Below are 15,895 nucleotides of genomic sequence, written 5' to 3' on the forward strand. Positions count from 1 at the left end.
GTCCCACCTCTGCTCCTGGTTCCAGCTCCTTGCTAATATTCACCTCGGGAGGTTAGAGTAGTTGGGTCCAGGCCACACACATGGGAGGCTTGGATTGGTGTGGCCCAACTCCTGCATTTGGTAACATTTGAAGAGTGAGCCAGCAAATAACAGCTCTCTCTCTCTGTCTAAATGTTTCTGTCTCCCTTTCACATACATTTCTAAAAAAAAAAAAAAAAATGGTTTCAATGGCATCCCCCTCTAGTTTTTTTTTTTTTAGATTTATTCATTTTCTTATTGGAAAGGCAGATTTTACAGAGGGGAATGGTGGAGAGAGAAAGATCTTCCATCTGTTGGCTCACTCCTCAAATGCCCAAAACAGCTGAGGCTGTGCCAGGAGAACTTGGCAAACTCAAGTTGTTGGAGTGTCATCACTCTCCAGGGTTTGTATTATCAGAAAGCTGGACTTGGTGATGCAGCTGGGATTTGAACCTATGTCCTCCTGTGTGGGGATTTGGTCATGCAAGTGACAACTGCTGCACCATATGCCTGCTCCAATCATTGTGAATATTGAAACAGAGAACTCTTTTCTGTTGTTTCGTTCTTCATTCCCCAGTTGGTGAATATTCAAGTAAGGTAGCACACCAACTCTGTAAAATCTAAGCCCTAGCTTAAGCGTTCATGTGGATAACCCATCATTCAGTTCTTTTGTGCACCTTTAACACATTGTGTGTAAACCCACAGGCATATATATATATATATATATATATATATATATATATATATATATAGAGAGAGAGAGAGAGAGAGAGAGAGAGAGAGAGGACACCCTGCCTTTCTTTCTGTTGAACCATATATGATAATATGCTTTCCTTCTGTGGAATACAGATGTGTGTCACTCTCTTGAATGGCTTCAGAGGACTCCCTAGCTGTAGGGATAACGGATATTCAATAATTGTTCATTGTGATATTTGGTTTATATCTCATGAATTACCACCATGATTGACTTCCTGGTGATACCCTTTTTATCCATCTCTGCACACCTGTGGACCTCTGTGTGTTGTGTTCTGATACATGGTGCCAGATCATCCTGGAGAAAGTTTATAGCAGTCTAACAAAACATCGGCAGTGGAGGAATGCACCTAAAGAAGAAAGAAACCAACTTGCTGTTTTCGCAGGCATTTCTGAATCGTAACTGAATCGTATAAAAGGCAGATGTCACCTTTATGAAGTGCTGTAGGTGATCCTTGCCCTGGTTCCAGTGCACATTATGAAACTGATGGTTTCTGGAGCAGCTTGGATTAAGACCTCAGCAGTCACTAAGATATGTGGTTCTCCAAGAGGAAGGCATACTAAACTCAACACTATGTATTTATTTAATCAGAATAAAACAAAGGCAAATAGATCAGAGGCACAGTTGAGATCAAAAGTACCAGAGTCTAAGGCAGTATCAAGTATTTTTCTCATATTGATATTTTAGCCAGTTAGAGAAATGAGGATTGATTGAGTGCATTTGCAGTAGATTTAGTAACTCTACCCTGAGCACATCTGGTACGGAATTCTGTCACTTCCCCAGGAAAGCCCTCCTGGCTTGTACATGGGACCAAATCCATGGACCCTTTGAACATTTTTTGGAAAGTGACAAGCATCCAAGCTGGGATTGTTCATGCCAACAGAAGAACACATCATCAGACTTAAGAAGCATCTCAGCATGATGGAACTGTAAACCTGAGTTTAGTTAGGATGCGTCTGTGGAAAACAGTAAGGAAAAGAACGAAGACTGTGCTGAGAACGAAGTCTGGTGGTGGTGATAGCCCTGGGGTGTGCACGTGTATGAGAACAACAAGAAAATGTGTTAAATACATTGCAAATTATTAGTTAGCATTTCAACAGATGCTAAAGAAAAAAGATCAATGGGCTTGAGGGAATATTAATGAGTTTGTAAGATTGATTACTGCCCATAGGAACACGTGTGAAGACTCAGAGTCAAGCGCTGTTCAAGCAAGGATTCTCTAAGCTCTGGACACATCCAGGTGACTCCCGGTATTGTAGCCTGTATAAGCAGAGAATGCCTAGTTTGTAAGACAAAGAATGAAAAGCCTGGATAAGCTAAAGCGAATAGCTGTATTGAAAGATCAGAAGACTTAAGCATACTAAAAAGCCAGAATTAGGACCAGTGACTGAAACTGTAGCTGCAGATCTTAAAATATGCATGCGAGCAAGCAGGGGATATCCTGTTGACGCTATTTGAGACCAGGAGGCTTGAAGTTTATAGATACTGCACATAATTGAAAACACTATACATGAACTTAGGAGAAAAAAAAATTTTACATCAAAATTTTTAGTTCTACTTTTTGAAGTCCTCTTGAACATTGTCTCCCAAGGATGTGATTTCTCATCTGTGTTAGTAATAGAGAATTCTGGATCACCATTCACCAGGACCATCAGTAAGACCATTATTGTTTGGGGAAGTTGGTCTGTCAGGTTCTTCCTACAAACACACACACACTAGGAGTGGCATTTTTGTGTCCTGCAGTCACCTATGGATACTCCCTTCTTTGACCAAACCCAAAAGGGCTTTTGTTTTGTTTTGGTTTTGGTTGGTTGATTGGTTGGTTGGTTTTGTTCCTTTGAAAAGAAGTAGTTTATTATTAACTGCTAACACTGCAACTCCTGCTCAGGTTCTACTGATCACCACTGCCTTTCCTGGCTTCTGGCAGAAGGAAAGGAGTTCATCTGCATCACAACACAGCAACTAGTGAATGCATCCCCCTTTACTCTGCTCCAGTGAACAGCTCAGGTGTTAACATGTTCCAATGAGGGGTTCCCAGCACCTTCAAATCTCACCTTTCTGTACACATTCCCCACCCTCAACCCTTCATATGGTTTGAAGACTTCTTTCTATCTTACGTGTCTGTGTTCCCGAGATCAGCACCCATTAATTTTTTTTAATCACAGTTATCAGGAGAAAAAAAATAAGTCCTCAAATAACCCTCCCCCCACCAAAAAAAAAAGTGGGAAAGGGATATAAAACAGTTGTTGACCTTGTTTCATGGCTTCACAATTATGAAAATGTATAATGATGAGTACTGGGGTCTACCATATCCAGGTGTGGGGGTATAATGCAACATGCATCCCTGCATCCAGACAAAAGATGGATTCCCAATGAAACTGTTGGACATGTGTAGACAATGGGATGCTGGACTGTCTGACATTGTCTGTACCAGCAATGTCAGGGTACACTTAAATAAGACTGATGGAATTATGATTCCTTATGAAGGTCTATACCATTGTAGTAAAATGGGGAAAACCTGTCAGGGGGTGGGAGTTTGGGGAGAAATCCCAGTCTATATGAAATTGTACCACGTAATTCAAAAATTTAAAAAATATATATATAGATAGATACATCTATCTCTCTATATATATAAAATAATAAATTTTAAAAATGATCAACAAAGGAATGTAAAAAAATGTTCAACACCAAATTGTACCTACAGAAATCTACACAGGATCCATCTGTCAGGTTTTTGAAGATTGAAGTGTGTGAAATAGGTCCATGTTAATACAATATAAGGAAAGAGGTGCAGATCGGATGTTGATCAACACTTTTGAAGGGCGTTTGGTGATCTCTTTCGAAATGTAACATGTTTATACTCTACTCTAGGGATTTCTCTGGATTCTGTCTTCTCTAGCGCATTTCAAAAGCAGCCCTTACATGAATGAGGCTCCATTCTTATTGAGAACAGATCCATGAGGACAGACCAAGCTGTTTCCTTTGTAAAAGTATTCTTCAGGCCATTGTTGGACCAGATCGGGCGCGTTCAGGGTGGTATGGCCGTAGCCTAGGCCATTGTTGGACAGATGAAAACCTGGAAATGGCCCAAATGTCTATCATTCATTCTTTCAGACAATATCTATGATATAACCGCTAAGGACTAGGCCATGCTTGAATTGTTTGGAAGATGTATCAGAACACTGTAAACAAAGATCCCTACCACCCCGAGCCTCTCATCCTTCTTTTTAACTTATGGATCATTTTTATTTGAGAGTGAGCGAGAGACAGAACCATGTGGAGAAATCCCAACCATTGGTTCAAGTTCCAGATGCCCTCAAAGGCTCGGGCTGGGTCAGGGTTGAAGTTGGGATCCAAGAAGGAAACCCAGGTCTCTCACACAGGTGACAGGAGCCCACGTACTTACGTACTTACCGCTCTCCTCAGTCTGCGCTGGAAGGCAGCTCAAGTCAGGAGCAAGAGTCAGGAGTTGGTGCCAGGCACTCTGATGACAGGTGCAGGTGTCTTCCTTCCAGACCTGCCCTGGAGGTTCTTCTCTAATGTATCAATAGAGGAATTGTAAATGCAAGTGTGACCATAGAGTGGAATAATATGTAACCATTAGGAATGTGAGAACTGTATATGTTCATTAAAATGATTTATTTATTTGAAAAACAATAGAGCAACAGAGAAGGGGAGAGACAGGGAAAGAGGTCTTCTATTTGCTGGTTCACTCCCCAAATGGCCACAACTGCCAGATCTGGGCTAAGCAGAAGCCAGAAACCTCATTTGAATCCCCAGTGTGGGTGGCAAGGATTCCCTTGCAGGAATACTTGCAGGAAGCTGGCCCGCAGGCAGAGCAGCTGGGCCTGAAACAAGCACTGTGCTACAGGATACTGGCATCCCAAGCCGTGACTAGCCCGCTGTCCCACAACACCAGGCCCTGTATGAGTTATTGCCATGGGACAATGGCCAGGACAGGTTGGACATTCTGTCTTCAAATAGTATGTGTGTATGTTGCAATGATGTATCAAAGTTTTTGAGAAAAAAAAATTTGCAGAAAAACTTTGACAATGGGAGTGATTATTAGGGGAGGGAAAGAGAATGTTCCTTTTGTAAACTTTTAAAGATTTGTTTTATTTTTATTGGAAAGTCAGATACACAGAGAGGAGGAGAGACAGAGAGGAAGATTTCCGTATGATGATTCACTCCCCAAGTGGCTGCAGTGTCTGGAATTGTGCCAATCTGAAGCCAGGAGCCAGGAGTCTCTTCCAGGTATCCCACATGAGTGCAGGGTCCCAAGGCTTTGGGCCATCCCTGACTGCTTTCCCAGGCCACATGCAGGGAGCTGGATAGGAAGCAGGGCTGCCGGGATAAGAGCCAGCACCCATATGGGATCCTGGCGCGTGCAAGTTGAGGACTCTGGCCACTAGGCTACCACGCCGGGCCCCTTTTTGTAAACTTTTATACCTATTTTTTCATGGCTAGCATGCATAATTTATACAATATACTTATAGATGTTATTAAAAATGAAGAAAACTAAGATTGAATCAGTAGTTCTGCTTGTATCCTGAAGGAAAATAGAACATTTTTCAAACTGTCTACAGTCAATGAGACCAAAATCAGGGGGTGTTTGATGCTGTTCAGACTGTAGGATTAGAAGTCACTACCACATTAGCTCACTGCACACAGCCTGTGGTTTGAGGTGGCCTGTAGTTTTGCAGGTTCAAGGGTTGTGGGCTCCTCTTTGCATGAAAATCAATGGAAACATGACCAGAGCCAGGAACAGTTCTTGGGACCAGCTGCAAAGGGTTCTGGAACTTATCTACCAGCAACTAACCCATACCCTCTTTGTAACTCAGTCCCCACTCTGTCAAGGTTGCCAACTTGGATTCAGTGATGTACAACCTGTCTCTGATGTTTCATGCTCGTGTGTAAGGGAGAGGTTTGAGGCAGCTCCTAGAATTTACTAGCATCTGCAGGAAGATCCACTCCACTTTCCGGTTACCCACCTTTTTCTAATGGCTGTGAAGAAGCATCAGTCATGTACTTTAATGGTTGTTTGTGTTTCAATTCAACTTTACATAGATTTGGATATTGTGCCCTTCTACCATTACAATGGCACAGGTGCAGAAAAGCCCTGTATTTTTAATTCTACCTTAAATACATCACCCAGATACATTGTTTTGAAAGTGAAATGTGGATAAATGGAAGGAGGGAAGGAAGGAGGGGAGGCGGGAAGGAGGGAAAGAAGGAAAAAGAAATGGAGGTAAGGGGAGAAGGAAGAAAAGAGGGGGAAAAAAGGAATAATAAAATATTTAGCAGCAGGACGCAGCACACCAGCTACTTTCAGATGGAATTAGAGTGAGATGTCAGCCTGTTTGGAAGTTGGATTTCTGTCCAATACATGGACGTTGACAGTCCCTGTTGCTTCCCTGGGTGTGAGTTATGGTGACAGAAGAACTGGCAGGTACCTAGTTTTGGGTAAACTTTCCTGTTGGAGCGGCGGAGAAGAATTGCTTTACGGGGAGCCCGGGCAGGATCTGCAAGTGTCTTGTGTGTGCGTCTCGGGGCGGGGGCGTCCATGGAGATCTCCTGTCCTGCATGGAATCTGTGACTCAGACTCGCCTTTGGACCTAAATCTGTCCTGCTGAGGGAGCCTTGGGAGCAAGCCATATAAAGCCGGCCAGGCTCCTGGAATCCAAACAGACAGGGAGGGTCCCTAGACAGGCAACCCTAGGGGCAGAGGAAGACCCCAGGGCATGCGTCAGAGATTCGGTATCTGGAACACTCACTGCCCATTTGATTTTTGACTGATTGGAAGGCGCCTCACAAGCCTGTTTACTTCTCCTCTGGTTGTTTTACCACATGCAAGACCAGCTGAGGAGAGTATGTTCCTGGTCTCTGTCTCCCTCTTGGTCTCCAGGCCCCAGGCCCCCTTCGCCTGCCAAGCCTGCCCTGGCTGACTTGCTACTCCTCTCCTGGGGCCCAAGCCCTGTTCAGCAGTAGCCAGCAGCCCCCATCACATGCTCTGCATTGCTCACACCAGCCCTTTCTGTCCCACTCCCGCTGCCATTTGTTTCATTTTGGGATGGGCATTGGCCTCCACCTTCCGCGGAGCTCAGAGCCCCCTGGAAGAAGCTGTGTCTGTCTGTCTGTCCGTCCCCTAAGGCTGCCCCGTGATACATGCCTGCTCTCTGTGATGCTCCCCACGTCCAGGCTCTACTGTCCACACCCAGTTCATCCACCCTGTCTCTTTCCTTCCGAAGATGGTGTCTTAAAAGCTTCAGGCATTTTGAGGGGAAGTCCCACCATGTTTCACGGGTCCAGAGACATCATCTCTCTGAGTCCTCTCTTGGAAGCGCGTGTTACCATTCATTCTAAGCTGTTTTCAAGTAAGCATGTAACCATTGGGAAGTCCCTGTGTTCCCTGTAGATTATCTGGCTTCTGAGGTTGTTCGGATGACTCCTCTTCACGGCCCTTAGTGTCTAGGCTTCCCTTGATCCTTGCCCCAGGGTGCTGCTGGGTCAAATCAAGACCTTGACCTCCTTTGTCAGCCTAGTTTTAGAATCTGAATCCCAGACCTGCAAGTAGCATGCTCTGTTCTCTCCCACTGTCTTCCAGCCTCAGTCTCCCTCCTTTCTGCTGGTCCTTCTTCCCCTTCTTTTCTTCTATTCCCTTTCCTACCCATCTCTTTCCCTCCTTCCCTCCCTCCTCCCTCCCTCCTCCCTCCCTCCTCCCTCCCTCCTCCCTCCCTCCTCCCTCCCTCCTCCCTCCCTTCCTCTTCTTCCATTTCTCCCTCCCTCCCTCCCTTTGTATCTCCCTCCTTTCCTTCCTCCTCCCTTTTCTTCTTTCTTCCCTCCCTCTCTGCTTCCCTCCAAGTTCTCCTGTACTCTTTTTTTGTGTCTTTTCCCTACTCTGGCTTAAAAGAGTGCCATTTCAAGTTGGTGCAAAGAATGCTTCCCCGTTCAGGGCAAGAGTCTGAGCCTTTTTCAGGGACCCTCTATTGACTCTAAGTTGAAACAGTTTAGACTCCACATAAAATATGCGTTGTTTACGCAGGCTCTTCATGCTCTGCATACTGTTACAGTCCTTGAGGAGCTTGTCAGTGACAAGTAAGATAAATGAATGAAGAGGACTTTACAAGTGTTTAAAAGCTAAGTATAGCATGTGCTGCCCACTACTTAATTAAACAGACCTACGTTTAACTCAGTAACTTAGCTGTGGAAACTTCTAGGGCCTCCCCTCCCCCAGACTGCAGCACCTCAGTGGTGCTCAGGATGATAGAAATTCCTTGGTTGTCTGCAGTTGCTGATGCACTAGCCTGCATTCAAGACCAGCATGTTGGTTGTATCTTTGAAAGCCAGTGTGGATGTGGACTTTTGATTTCACGTTAGGGCTCTTCTGTTGTTTTCACAGAGCACTAGAAATTCAAAAAGGAAAGTATTTATTTTTAAAATTCTGATTAGAGTTAGGCTTTTTTTGGAGAATCAGACCCTGTTTCCACATCAATGTTGGTTTTTGCACCAAGGGGGCTGGTCCTTATAAATGTAACAAGATGCAGTGGTTACTTAGAAGGCTCTGGAGTCAGAGTCCTGGATCAGAGTCCTGGATCCACCTGTCCTTGAATTTGGGTGAGCCTCAGTCTTTCTAAGCTTCCATTTCTTCACCTGTTAAGTGGGATAACTGCCCCAACTGGGACTGATATTCGAGACTAATACATGTGTGCAGCAAAAACTCCAGGGTGAGGTTGATTTCTGCCGTGGTAAAGGTTGCTATTAAAGATTGTGAACACAGTGCCTCACTGTAGCCTACACGGCAGGGTTGATGGGCCTGGCAGCCTGAGAGCATCTCTAACAGTATGCTCTTCTTAGGGCTACCTAGGCAGTGGTTGTCATCATCCATGATAGCAGGTGGCTCCATCTCACAGCACAATTAAGGACCCTTACTCCAGTATTGTGAGGAGAGGAAGCAGAACTGTCTCCCTAAACCATTCTCCCCACATGGCTGCAGTGGCCATCTGGGGACAGAAGAGAGTGATGTCCCTGACTTCAGTCATGGGCCACACCCTTCAGGGAGTTCCTTGGGTCCCAAGGTAACAGCAGGAAGTAAGTTAACAAAATCATCTCCCATCTCCATCCTCACCCACCCCCTGCTTCCACAGGAAGCAACAAAACCAAAGAAAACCCTTGGGATTATGTGCCATGACTAAGAACAGTAGATCAGCACCTGCCCATGTGGTGTTGGTTGGTATTGAAGGCAGTTTTCCTTTACGTGCCCATTTGACAATGCAGTTGCTGAGGGATTCAGTCAGAGTCTCAGTGAATATTTGACAGAGACAGATTTCATCCTTAGGATGTTACTTCCCCTAGGAAAGTGAGAGTCTGTCACCTGGGCTGATGTGGAATCCCAAGAACTGTGCACGGGAAGCGACCTGACGGTCACAGGTGTGTCCGTCCTGTGCAGAAGTTAGATCCTGGCTTGTGAATCATTCCACAAGGGTTCTAGCTGAGATTTTGGAAGGAATAGATCCCATGATCACGGTTATTTGAGTAGTGATCTGAAGAAACATGATGTAATAATGGAAAGGCGAAGTGGGGAAGAAAAAAAGGGCAATAAAAGATGCATTCAGTGAGAGCATCCCACTAGAATCAGTGAGGCTTCCTATTTAAGACTTGGGACCTACTGGGAAATTTTGGAGCATAAAGTAACATTGTCCCACTGAGGGCCAGGATACTGTCCATGTACCTGATTCACAGGCTAAGGGGATTATTCTAGGAGCATGAGTTTCCCAGGTCTTAGGATCTGACGAAGTCTGCATTCAGGACCAAGGGACAAATTGTGGCAGAGACACATGCTGGGATTTTAGGTAGGAAGACAGCAACATAGCAGCACTGTGCGTGCAAGTCCTTGGTGGCATCCAGGGTGAAGCATTAGGCTGCACAACACCTTCATAACATAAAGTCAGATAAAGGTAGTGAGTGAGTAACCCTCATGGGAGCCTACCAACTGTCTACTAATATTAATAAGAAGGAAAGGAGGCACTTTTGTTGTTGGGAAGGGGAGTCTCATCAATGATCTGTTATGGATCTACTGTGGAAGGAAGGAGAGATCAGCAAAAGGAGATCAGACAGATTTTCAAGGTGGGATTAATGCAGTGACCATGGATCATGAAGATATTCCCAAATGCATGAGTGCAAAGAGCCTGGCACATTTTCCCAGAGCTACCACGGTTTGGCAGATTTGGTTCTATCTTAAGTTCCCTGCAGAATGCCCCAAGTTGATAGGTTCTTAGAAGAAATATGATCAATTATCATCTCAAATACACTTCCTGGTCTCCCTACTTCTGACAAAGCAATAAAGAAAGTCCCATGTGCACACACAATGCCTTCCTGTGTCTTGGGTTCGGGTTCCCTCGTCGACCTGTTTTTTCTCTCAAGCTGATTTAAATGAGCCAGTTTACCATGGACTGTTCCCACACTGCTCTTGCTAATTTTCACATCTTAGTTCAAAGAGCATCTAGCCCATGGTATTTTATGTGATGCCCTGGTCCTCAGCTGTAGGGGAATCTCTCCTGCCTCTGGGTATCTTCTCTCTCATTCTCTCCCTGTGTTATATCACAGTCAGCCCTGTAATACCCCAAATCTTACTCATCTTTGCTTTGCCCTGTGCGCTAGGGCTCAGCTTTATACCACTACCCTAGGGCTGTAGAGTCAGAGGTCCGTGTTTGAGTCCTGATCCTGGTGATGGTTTTCCTCACCATCAGGAGAGCTTCTAAACCTGATTCTCTCAGAAGAGTCATCATCATCGCAGATACTCAGTAAGTGCAGAATGGATTCCAGTGCAGCGTCTACAGTAGAAGCTTGGACAACACTGATTCCTACTTACTGTCATAAATTTCCTCAGTTCACCTCATTCCTCTAACGGCTCCTTCATCCTCCTGCTTCACTTGATTCTTCAGTTGTGAAACAGCATTGGAACACAGATTCTACACCATTTAGGATTCGTTGCCAATGTGGTGAGCCTTGTAGATGTTTGGAGAAATCCCTTTCCTCTGCTCTGCCCAACTGTCTGATTTCCTCATGCTCTGCTTGGAGACAAAAGCTGCTCACTTTGCACTGATTAGGAAGAGACAAGACCAGTGAAATTGTTCTGAATGTTTGGGATTTCCCTGGTGGGAAAGAGGCGAAATAGAAAACCTGAGAGAAGACGGTAATTGCTATTGTACAGTATTATCTCCATATCCCATGGCAATAAATTGCATTATATATTTTTTATTTAAACCATATTCATGCAGGTTTTATTGTTAACCTGATCCAGATGACTGATCAAAGCATAGTTTCTTATTGCCACCTTGCTAAAATATTTTAAAGGCAGTTTTAATATTACACTTTTATAGCTACATATTGCCATTAAGCTATTGAGTCTATTACTAGTCAATCAAGGATTTTCATTTTGTTTCAAGAGCTCCTTGGATAAACTCTTCAGAAATGTCAAAAAGAGATGAAATATCTAGCACTTTCTCACAGATGGTGTTCATCAGGGATTTTAGTTAATGGATAAAGTTTCTGTTTTCCATGGTTGACTTTTGGCACTAACTAATGTCTTCCAAAGGCCCCTGCTCTTCCAAAGGTTAGAGGATAGTGAGAAAATGAACCCAATAATATCCCCCAAACCCCTTAGTTTTAATGAGGTGAGTAATCGAGGAGATGGTGGAGGTTTTCACTGGGTCTAATTTACGCAGGAGCAAAATATTTCTCAAAAAGGCGAGTTTTGCATTTTCCAATTGTTTCCAAACTGTACATTTATGCTGCTCGCCCTACTCCCAAAAAATAACAATAAACAAATGGAAACAAAGACATGTAGAGTAACTCACCTGAATGTGGTAGACTCTGTGTGTATCTGCCCCTCTCGTCTGTTCTAAAGAAGCCTGTGCCCTCTCCATTTATTCATTTGTGAGTAAATGAATAAATTCATCCGGCACATATGTGGTGTTTATGTGCTGGACTCTGCAAGGTATGAGAACAAAGGTAGTGCAGACACAGTGCTTCCCTCGAGGCAATTTCAGTGCAGTGGTGGCGAAGGCCAAGTGCACACACAGTTATTTAGCATTCTTTCAGAGAAATGCTGAGACAGATGGAGGTCAGAGGCAGATATAGGTCTGTGGAAACCAGTGGAAGAGGTGCATTGGGAAGTGTGTGCAGGCGGTGGTGTTGAAGCTAAGACCAGATCTAATGAGTATAACTTAGGTTTAAAGGATAGAGAATTCAGTGCATGACAGAAACAGAGAACTGCATGTCCCAAGATGGGAGAAGAAGCAGAATAGAATGGGAGCCAAGGCCAGAGAGATAAGCAGGCAACGGTCCACTGGCAAAAGGCTGACAGCCATATTGTGGGACAGGACTGTTTTCCTGAAGGCAGTTAGAACCTCCCTAGAATTTGAATCCAGGGAACACAGGTGCCTCACATGATTCTAGATGCGGAGTGCATTTAGTGAGAGGCAGGGGGGGCAACAAGCGAGCTGTTAGGAGGCGATAGCTCTGGAGATGCCAAGTGCCCCTTGTAATAAACAGGAGGCAGAAAATGAAATCTGATTAAACTTATCTCGGTGGCCATGACATCACAGAGGAAAAAGGACTATGACGCAATTAGTCAAAGGCCTCAGTCACCGTTGATATTGCAAAGGGAATAAAACAGAGCTTCAGTAAATCACTGGATGAGTCCCAGGCCACGACTGCTGTGCTGTGTGGAATAGCTGTCTTTCCAGTTCTCTTGTTACTTTTCCTGGGATTTTCCTTATGACTGCCCAGGATATGTGCTGTAAGACCTTGATGTGGGCATCTGTAATGGCTGCATGGATATGTACTGTTACATGGGGATCACCTGCAAGCGTGTTTGGGAGTTACTTGAAAAAGCAGCATCCTTGTCCCAGTCCTGGCAAACCACTCCTGCAGTTTTTCTGCACTTGACCATTGTAAAGTGTTATTTGTATCCTTCCAGGTCATTTACTGTTAGAAATTGAACAATTGATTACAATTGAATGGAAATGAGGATAGGTAGGGCAGACTTTAAAAAAAAATAACCAAAAAGAGATACATTTTCTACAACAGTTAAAGGAACAGGATTGGTTGGCCAAACTGTTTTGTAGGCATGGACACCAGCAACCAGTCTGCTGGAGATTGGTCACAGTTTAAGGGATACGTTACACTCAAGATAAATAAAACTGGTCTAGAGTATCAGACCAAGCTCTCATTTTTCATCTCTGTTTCTCACTCTTCTCTTTGCAGCCCAGACTAATCAAAAGAAGCCTCTTCCGTTCACAATTGCTCTGTGTACATTTCCCCCAGATCTGGTATTCACATGAACAACGTGGTTTATTTATATTTCAGCACCAAATTGGAAAGATGACATCATTCATTTACAGTCTTTATCCCATGACATGCCTACTCTCTCACACCTCATTTCGGCAGACACATTTAGGGCCGCATATAGCATCTTGTTTAGCTTGTACATTCTTTTATGGGATACAGTTCAAAGGTAGGGAACTCTGGGCTTGTCACTGGTAAGAAAGTAATCTTATGAAATCACAGGAGCTTCCCCAAAGGATAAGGACATTATGATGTTTATAATAGCAGAGTTATTATTTGTTCATTTAGTCTCCATCGTTCATTCCTGCACGAGTCCCTTCGTTCTTGTCCACAGCAGATCTCACAGCTCCCTTTAGGCACTCATAATTCTTTTTCAGAAGAAACAACTCCAGACTTACTAGTTCACAGATTGAAAAGTACAGGCTCCTGTTACCATACTGGAATGTTAGGTGTGAACGCTGAATTTCACGTCCAAGGGCAGACTGACTGAAGGGAATCTCCATGCTTGCTCCGCAGCAGTTCTACTGACCTGCTCTTTCTCACAAGGCATAACTTGTCCATTGGGTCTTCTGACACATTAAGTGGACAAGTGAAAGATGGAAATGCTATCAGCTGCCAAAGGTTGCCTGGGATCTTTTTTTATTTAATATTTAAGTGGACCTTTTCCCTCTGCTTTTAGTGTCTTTTTTATCATACGCATGCATTTTTTATGTCTACTCTGGGACCTTTCAAATATTGTACACATTTTAAAAGATGGGCTGAGTAAATCATGAGACATCCTTTGGCAGGTAGAGCTGGGATGTGAAGTGTCTCCAAAACTTAACAGAACCAAAACCTTTATGGGAAAGCAATTTCTACCTGTGCAGTTGTTTTCTGCTAACAGCAAGGCAAAGAGCATACCCTAGAGATTGGGAATTAGAGGAACCAGAAAACCTCCTTATTCAGTGTCACAAAGGGAACTCTGGGGCCTAAAATCTATCCGCGACTCTTCCTGGTGCCAAATGAAGATAGGAACAATTCCTCCCGGGAAAGTTTTCAGAACAACTTAGATTGTATGTGAAAAACTACGACAAGCATGCACGCTTTTTCTCCAGCATTGCCTTTATTATCAGAGTGTTACTGATGATTATGTAATCAAAATCCAGCTGTTCAGAGCTCCCACCAGGCCCTGACTTCTCAGTCTTTTTAGGTCTTGATGACTTACTGTTATCTTGAGCCACCAATGGGATTATCATGGCAATTCAGGAGGTGTCCTCAAGCCTCACCAACCATCTTAATGAAAACAAATGTGCAGCTTTGAGATGACAGGGCCGGTCACATTCATGGCCCTCTTCGTCCCCTCAGCTGCTCATTATGGGAGCGAGTGTTGCGTGTCCACACCTTCGAGGCTCTGTATTGGATTCTGGAAAGGGAAGGCTGATGAAAGAAATAGGCCATAGACACTCTGCAGTGTCATGATACATTTAAACAATAGAACGATGGACTTGTGACTGTTGCTGGAGTACTATACTATTGTAATAATGTAGGAGGAATGAGTTGGTTGGGGAGAGGATAAGACACGGTGGAAGGGGAGGTCTCTGAGCCAATGCAACTGTATCATGAAACATAAAATTTTTTTTTAAAGTAGGCCAAAATTCTACCGACAGACAAGTCTGGTTATAGAACCCTGGTTAGCAGGAGGCAGGTGCCCCATAGCCTCAAGGGAAAAGTCAGGAAAAGGAGCCTAGAGAAACCTGAGTTAGGCAGATTGTGTAGTGAGAAGTGAGGAAGGGGACCAGAGAAAGCATTGCTGACAAACAAAATGGCACATACCACGGAAACGCTTCTCACAGGAAGCAGCAGATTCAATAGTAATAATGATGCCAAGTGATGCTTTCTAGCAATTCATTATTTGCTGGGTACCAGACTGAAATCCACCCTATCATCTGCTCCTCACAGGAAACCCAGAAATGAAGATATTATTACTCCCATTGAGGAAATAGAGGTTCATTAACAGTCAACTCTCATGAGACCACATAAACTGCCAAGAGATGGAGTAGGACCTGAAACCAACTGTCCTATCCACAAAACCTTTTTGCTATTGTTGTTGTTGTTTGTTTTGGGAAGGGGCAGAGACAGAGACAAAGAGAGAGACAGACAGATGGAAAGAGCTCCCTTCCAATGACTGACTCCCCAAATGTCACAGGAGCTAGGGTTGTGCCAGGGTCAAAGCTAGGAGCCAAGACATTTGTCTGGGTCTCCCATGGGACAGCAGCAACACAACTACTTGAAACATCATCACTGCCTCCCAGGATTGGCCTTAGCAAGGATGCTGAAGTCGAGCAGGAGGCAGGAATCCAACCCAGGTATTCCAATGTGGCTTGTGGATAGCTTAACAGATGTCTTAACTCCTAAAATAAATGTCCACTCCTCAAACTCACACTTGCTGTCTTTCTCAGCAAGATGATTTTATGTATTTTTTTAAAGAAGTATTTTTCTAGATTCTGTGAACCTATTCTGGTCAATTCATCACTGTGACACCAAGTTGCTTTATATGACAGACATCACAGGGCATAAATTAGAGTCATCAGCTCTTGTGCCATTGAACTTGGATCCTGTTATTCAGCCCCCACCAGGAATATCATCAGGTTAAATATCTGCAGAGAGCACTTTCCCAAGACGTCATCATAGCAATCAGCCATGCCCATCAGTATTGTTGCTTTTCAAAAAGGACTTTCTATGCCTTGTCTTGTGAAACCATTATTTGTACTTCTGTGTCTCCACCCAGTCCCTCCC

At 44.0% G+C, this 15,895-nt stretch overlaps 1 protein-coding gene across 11 annotated transcripts in view; it reads left to right on the forward strand.

The window, feature by feature from the left end:
* The window catches only part of ERC2 (ELKS/RAB6-interacting/CAST family member 2), an 899,314-nt gene that overhangs the window by 695,602 nt on the left and 187,817 nt on the right, over positions 1 to 15,895 (forward strand). The gene's annotated exons all lie outside the window — the stretch shown is intronic.

The sequence above is a fragment of the Ochotona princeps genome, chromosome 21, assembly GCF_030435755.1.
Source record: "Ochotona princeps isolate mOchPri1 chromosome 21, mOchPri1.hap1, whole genome shotgun sequence".
Classification (NCBI taxonomy): domain Eukaryota; kingdom Metazoa; phylum Chordata; class Mammalia; order Lagomorpha; family Ochotonidae; genus Ochotona; species Ochotona princeps.